At 44.5% G+C, this 7,767-nt stretch overlaps 1 pseudogene; it reads left to right on the top strand.

Annotated features, from left to right (window-relative positions):
• LOC102378194 overlaps positions 1-6,876 on the top strand; it is a 14,664-nt pseudogene extending 7,788 nt beyond the window's left edge.
• The last annotated feature ends 891 nt before the right edge of the window (positions 6,877-7,767 follow it).

The raw sequence follows: 7,767 nt of genomic DNA, 5'->3' as shown, positions 1-7,767 counted from the left end.
AACCCGGCCGGCCAGGGCTGAGGGTGGCTGGCCCCCAACCCCGGCCATCCCCCTTCCCTGCGAATGAGGGGACTGAAAACCTCTTCTTTCAATCGGCTTCTCCTTCTCCGCAGGGCAGGTCTCCCCACCTCCACCCTTGGACTTGCTCCGAGTTCACCGACACTGTTTTTAGCCCAGGGGAAATGTCTCAAGCCAATCTGGTGAGCCCACACGGGCAGTCTGTTACAATTATATGCTGAACTTTATATTATTTGCCTGACAAAAAGCACTTAGCGGAGTTTTAAAAAATGCCATTTTCAGTCTGTTTACTTTTCAACATAGCACTTTTAATTAAATACCCTTTATGCAGATGCTAGATTTGTGTATTTTACAGCCCCCACCTAGTACCCTTAACAGCATTTTTATTATTCATCTATAAGCATCCCCCCTCCACACCAAGCCCCCTGCAATGAATAAAGGAATTAAAAATAACCTATAATTCGCACAATAAAAAGATGGTGGTTTAGGTATGCAGCTTGCTAAATATGCAAGGATGAGGTGTTTTATTTGGTCTGTTATAGTAATTGCAGGAAAATCCATGGAATAAATGTTTAATAATCTGGGAAGGAAAATGAAGTGCGGGAGGCAGGAAGCAATACTGTGTCCCTAATTTTCTTTTCTGAAAGAGGAACGTGCATAAACAATGGCAGGATCACTTGTTCGTGCCTTTAATGTGTGATCCGTTCTCTCCAGTGGAGGGCACTCGGTGCATCACAAACTAAACATTAACACCCACATGCTCTGGAGCACCCTCGCTCTCTGGAAAGCCTGCTGAATTCAACAAGAGCTGCCTCTCAGCACAGCTACAAGACACTTTCAACACAACCGGCTACATGGATAAACCTGTCCGGCATAGCTCTTAAACAGCACAGAAGACCACCCCCCACCCCCTACTCCCTTCCCCTGTCCCTTCTTTTCCTCATCCACCAAATTCTTTCTTGTCCCCTCTAGGAAACTTTGTGTGGGTTACTGGCATGCCGGTCGGATGGCAGTGATGTGAGTGGCAGCTGTGCTGTGGCATGAAGGTTGTGATGGTTTAAAGAAAGGAGCCCTATGTGTATAAAAAAAAAAACAAAAAAAAACAAAAAAAAAAACCCCATAAAAAAAGTGAAAGGAAGAGAGAGGGAGAAGAAAAAAGGGGATATTTTTGTGGATGACAAAAGGATGGGGTAAGTGAACTTTTGTTGCCGCCTCCTTAGCACAGCTGCAGGTGTACAGTACATTTTTTCATCTGGATTATTAGCTGATGGAGAGCAGGGACCAGTCTGAACAGCAGCAGTGCAGTCCTTTGCCAGGCATTTTTGCTATTATATTTTTTGATTGCGTATCCCCGCCTCTGCACAAACACACACACCTCCCCCCACCCCCAACCTCTGTGTAATTAATCTGTAAATGCATGCACGGAGCTGACAACCACAGCGAGTCCATTCATGATCCAACTCGCCCATACACCTCTAAATAGGTGTCTGTATCCGTCTGAGGTGCGCACATACGAGATTTCCTTTGGGATTGTGTGCACGTTAGATAAACTTGTATTGAGATTATGCAGGTTGTCGGGAAGGATTGTGAACAGTTTGCAGCATGTGGGAAGTAGGCAAGAGGGGGGTGATTTTGTGGGTTTTGGGAAGGCTGACTTGGTTTGTCAATAAATATCCCTAGTAGAGCTGATGGATCTCCAGCAGTCATTTGTCTTATTTTTTCAAGTGTGACAGTTTTAATTTCCATCTCCCTCCCCCAAACTCTGCAACAGCTGGAACATATTTCTAGCTGGCTGCTGCTGGCGCACAGGCAAGAGCAAAAGATCAGAATTTATATTAGAGACCTAACCATTGAAGTGAAAGACAGAGACACATAAGGGCTTTTTAGATAAAGAATGGTTTCACTTACTGGCTCTTGGTTTAAAATTAGAATTAATAATTGCAGCACGGGGGGGTGTGTGTGTGTGTGTGACAAATAATAAAATGACTATTTACAGAGAAGATAACAGGCCTTTAAAGAGTGCTACTGATGGAAGAATGCAGCCAAATGATGGGTGGGAATACAGCTCTGGACTGAGCCAGGGGGGTCCCAAAATTATGATTTGCTCTGAGAAAGTGTGTGTGTGTGTGTGTGTGTGTGTGTGTGTGTGTAGGTTGACATTTCTGAAATTCTTGCCACAATTATTCAGAGACTGTGCAAAATCTGACTGCTCTCCCAAAGCAGCATAGACAATGCAGAAGGATCAACCTGACATCTGAAATGCAAAGCATTCAAATCAGCGGCAGTGAGGAACAGCAAGGGGGGTCCAGATGAAAATATGACTCTTGAAATGTAATGCTTTTTGCTGATCTTAATGCAACTGTAAAGGTGCTGAAGGGCTTCCTTGGAGTGCGCAAGCTCATTCAGGGTGTTTGCACTCTTGGGACAAGGCTCTGCCAGCAGGCTGTGCACACAGGATGTGTGCACAAGATTTGACAGCTGGAACTCCAGGGCAGGAAGCCCGGGAAAAAAAGGGGAGAAGGGCTGCTATTGTGGGCAGAGGAGCTACCAGCTACTGAGTACCCAGAATTGCCTTTACTGAAGGAGCAGGGGTTGTGCAAATGGGTTCCCCTCCCACTCTTAAGATCCCCTGGTGCAGGGAGTCCCTGGAGGGAATGAGGGACAGGGGTTGCTAGAGGAGGTTTTCTGGGAGAGCTGCAGAAAGCAGCTGTGTGGGAGCTCCAGCAGAGAGCTCAATAACGTACAGCTGAGAGGGGTGCTCCAGGTGCAAACCACAGGACAGCTGCCTTGGGAAGTGTCTGGGGAGCTGTGTGAGTGATTGCAGGGGCCCAGGAAAGACTGGACAAGGCAAGAAACCCTGGTCTCTGGAGCAGCCACACTCTGGACAGCCCCCCTCCCCGCCATCTTCTGTCCAGATGACAGCATCGCCACCCCTCTTGTGAGGCAGAGCGAGCACCGCTCCCCGGGGCTCTGCTGCAGCCGCTGCACAGTGGGCTACTTTGCTGCAGGCAGAGGGATTTTGTGGAGACCTGGCTGACTAAGCGTATATACATACCTGTTATAAGTTGCCCGAGTGGTAAAGTTGATAACATAATTGCTTTTGTTAGATGATGAGTATCATAATTGAGTTTATTGAAAACAGCTCAATAATGAGCTACCATTACTAGCTCAATAGCTCACACAAGTTAATAGCTATTGAGCTTGCACAAATAATATAGCTATAATGGCTCAATAATGAACAATAGTTTGTTATTTATGGGATGTCGAATTTGTCAGTCTCTCAGTTATTTGTCAGTCTCTGAGTTGTTATTGTGAACAATAAATTACTGTAAATAGTTACTTAGTGTGTGGTCTGGTGCAGGGAGCACCACGGGAGAGCGCTGCAGTGGGTGGTGCTCCCAGCCTGTAGACAGAGTGGGAGTAGACCGAGACTTATTGGCACCCCAGGATGCCAAAAACTTGGACATGGCTGCGGGTAGTGCTCCCACCAGGGTCACACAACGTTGGTATAAAAGTGTGTGCATACATATACACACACATTCATACTTCTGTATAGGTGTATGTGTGTGTACATGTGTGAATATATACACACATACATGTATTGCACATGCAATACATCAAAATAACACACGTACAAAATAATAGATATTTGAATATCAGTAGATGTGTTTACATCCATATAATGAACATATAATACGACCTTGAAAACTAAGTTCTGAGATGTGTGTATTAATGAAGGCATCCTCATGATATCGGGGTCCCCTACATCTGCTACACAATATAGGTAATACACATGTATGCTTTATGATAGTGTTTGTGTGTGTGTGTTTACAGTGCATGCTTTTTTTTCCACATGAAAAAGATCCCTCAATGCTGGTTAGAAAGAGTAGATGAAAACCTTACATTTTGCACTAAAGGCATGTTTCAAATGCAGGTCAAACTTTATATGTCAGCTGATCACTGTAGCTCGTTTTTATACTCATTTTTTGGGGGGCGAGGGGTGCAGGCTGGCAAAGGTTTACAAGCAGCTGGGTTTATTAAGAAATATTTTACTTCTTGTTGAACTACCAAAGCAGGGGCTGAGTTTCCAATTGAACCCTGCGGTGAGTTCAGAACGGTGACTTGACAGATACGTTTATTGTTAAAACCTCAGCATCCAGTGATAAGGCTATATCCGATACATGGTGTGCGGATGTACATGAGATCAAGGGAAGAGCAGACAGGCTCTCGGCCCATCTTTGGGATCATAAATCACACACAAGTACTTGAATAACCACAGTGGTTGTGGTGGTGTGGGTACGGGGGGAGAGGGAGGCAGGCTAGGAAGTGAAATGATAACAGGCATAGCAAACAGTGTAGGAAGGGACAAACAGGTTGTCTCCAAATCCACTGGACCTCCAATGCCTCAGTAGAAGCCCCACTGACATAAGTAATCTCCTGGTGATTAATTTTAATAGTTTTACAATGCACGTTTGTCTTCTTTTTAATATTGCAGGTTTCCGTTTAATGAAGCAGCTGAGAGGCATGAGTGTGGTGTCAGTGCTACTTCCTACAGTGCTGTCTGGTACGCTCACTGCGGCTCAGCACACTTGCCCCAAAAACTGCAGATGTGATGGTGTACTGTGAATCTCACGCATTCAGAGATAGCCCTTGGAATATTTCTGGAGGATCTCAAGGCTTATCACTGCACTACAACAGCATCCAGAAGTTTAAATTAAATCAGTTTTGGGGCCTGAATCAGCTCATCTGGCTTTATCTTGGCCATAATTACATCAGCTCCAGGGAGGAGGGTGTGTTTCAGGGGATCCGAAGGCTGAAGGAACTAATTCTAAGCTCCAACAAAATTACTCATCTGCAAAACAAAACATTTCACCTGGGCCCCAATCTCTGCAACCTGGACCTTTCTTGCAAAGAGCTGTAGGTGTTACAGCCAGAGCAGTTTAAGGGCCTTAGCAAACTCTTGTTCTTGCACTTGAGGTCCAACTCGCTGAAAACGGGACCAGTCCGAGTTTTTCAAGATTGCTGGAACCTTGATTTTCTGGATTTGGGCTACAACCGTGTATGGAGTCTGTCATGTAAATGCTTTTGCTGGCCTCCTGCAGTTAACAGAGCACAACCAGTTTTCTAAGATCAGTTTGGCCCACTTTCCATGCCTCTTCAACCTTCAATCCATTTATTTGTAGTGGAATGTGATCCGTTCTTTTAGCCCAGGGTTACATGGACTTGGAGCTCCTTGCACAGCTTGGATTTATCGGGGAACAACATGACAGGAATAGAGCCCGGGACGTTCCGACGCCTGCCCAACCTGCACAAGCTGAACCTGGATGCCAACAAACTCACCAGCGTCTCTCAGGAGACCATCAATACATGGCTTTCACTAATATCAATCTCTCTGTCCGGAAATCTGTGGGAATGTACTCAAACCATTTGCCATCTGTTTACTTGGCTTAAGGATTTCAAGGGGAATAAAGAAAGCACTATGATATGTGCGGACCCTAAGCACATGCAGGGTGAGAAGGTGAACGATGCTGTGGAAACACACAATATCTGCACTGAAATCCAGGTGGTGGTTACTGAAAGATCATACCAGGCACCTAAAATGCCCCAGAGGCCACTTTTTATTCCCAAACCTACCCTTCCTAAACTGGAAAGTAATCAGCCAACCTCCATTATGCCAAGTCCTTCTTCGGACCTGCCGGCACCTGGAGTGGAACCGGAGTACAAGTGTGTTTCCTTTCACAAAATCTTTGCTGGGATCATGGCCCTCTTTCTTTCAGTGGCTATGATTTTGCTGGTTATCTACGTGTCATGGAAGTGCTATTCAGCCAGCGTGAAACAACTCCAGCAGCACTCTCTTATGAAGAGGCGCAGAAAAAAGGTCAGAGAGTCTGAAAGGCAAATCTACTCCCCTTTACAGGAGTATTATGTGGACTACAAGCCAACCATGGATGTATCCGTTAATGGGTTATCTACGTGTCATGGAAGTGCTATTCAGCCAGCGTGAAACAACTCCAGCAGCACTCTCTTATGAAGAGGCGCAGAAAAAAGGTCAGAGAGTCTGAAAGGCAAATCTACTCCCCTTTACAGGAGTATTATGTGGACTACAAGCCAACCATGGATGTATCTGTTAATGGATCTGGACCCTGCATGTACAGTATCTGTGGCTCCAGAGAATGTGAGGTATGAACCCCGATCCTCCTAAAACCATTTCAGCAGCTGGGAAAGAGAGGTAAATGTTTGAAGCTTTTGCAGCGTCTCTAATCACTAGAAAGATTAATGAGCCTTTGTGCTCTTGGGAGTGCTCAGTGGGAAAGGTTATTTAATTAAATGACAACAGTCGGGGAAGTGACGGTGGTTATTTTCAACAGTGCAGACTTGAAAGAGGTTCATCCAAAGATGAGATTAAGTTGGAATAAATAGCCATGTTAAATGCATCTACAGCCTGAATTTCCTCTTCCCGGGACCCATTTTACAACAGTTGCTTTATGAGCAGTGCCAGATTATGATATGCTGAGGCCCTAAACTATGTCCATCTTTAGAGGCCGCATACGATGAAAATAATCCAGTATATGTATACTTTTGTCACTTAAGGATGAAAATGTCCATATTAAGAGAGTCATTTTCCCAGATCTCCTTTTCCTCCTTTATTTACCAACTGCCTATTATAAAACTTGACATTGAGTCCGTTTTCTTTTTCTTATTTAGAGGCCCCTGATATCGTGAGGCCCTAAAGCGTAGCTTAAGTAGTTTAAGCCTAAATCCGGGACTGTTTATGGGAGTCACTGACAATGTGCACTGGTGTAACTGGGAGGCGATTAAGGCACCTGCTGTTCTAGGGAACACAGAGTAGAATGCTTGGGGGGGAAATCTGTATAGTAGGGTCAGTATTATATCTAGTGGCTTCTCCAACCTATTTGACAGGGGTTAAAAAAGATGATTCTCTTTTCAGTCTCTTTTCTCCGTTTCTCTTTTCCATATTCAGTCTGCAGTTCAGGGATATAACTGAGCACAATGAGACTTAAGCACTGGCTTAACTCACTTGCTTGCTCTGCTGAATCAGGAAGGATGGGAGCTCTTGTTTATGGACTTGTCTGAACTTGGGTCCTAAAGTAGGGCAAAAGTCAAAAGTAACATTTGCAAATGCCTGGTTTGGTGTGTTTTGTTGTAAAGTTTCAACCGAGAGACCAAGAGATGGCAGAAGGGGATATAGCTCAGAGTTGCACCCTTTTACATGAGGTGTCATTTTGGCTCTATAAGTGTAAGTAAAAAACTGGCAGTCATTGGGGAGTGTGTGTGTGTGTGTGTGTGTGTGTGTGTGTGTTGAGCATATACACATGTATATATGTTGAGTTGTAATTTTGTAATAATTAGGACATTAATAAATAAGAAAGGGTTGTACTTTAGATCCCCAAGGCCCATTTATACATGGTAAGATGGATTTGTGTTATGCCATTTCAACAAAGACTTCTTTGGGTAACAGACTTTCTGCTTATGTGACATTGTGCATCTGCTGCTGTGGTGTTAAAGCCAGGTTAGACTTGGCTTTTCTTATCACTGTAAGCATCCTAATGGGAAAAATGAATGGCTTGTTGTGGCTCCTTCCCACCCCTGGAATTCTCAATGACTTCTGCAAAGTTGGGTTTAAACCAGGTTAGGGCTTGGACAGTGTCTTTGATGTTCAGATATGCTAAAATGTAAGGTCAAGATTGGTTAAGTGTAACAACTGATTTTGAGTGACCAACTGGAGAT

Source organism: Alligator sinensis, unplaced genomic scaffold (genome assembly GCF_000455745.1).
Source record: "Alligator sinensis unplaced genomic scaffold, ASM45574v1 scaffold2239_1, whole genome shotgun sequence".
In the NCBI taxonomy this organism is placed as follows: Eukaryota; Metazoa; Chordata; order Crocodylia; family Alligatoridae; genus Alligator; species Alligator sinensis.
The sequence above is the reverse complement of the archived record's forward strand: the minus strand, read 5'-3'. Positions and strand labels throughout refer to the sequence as shown.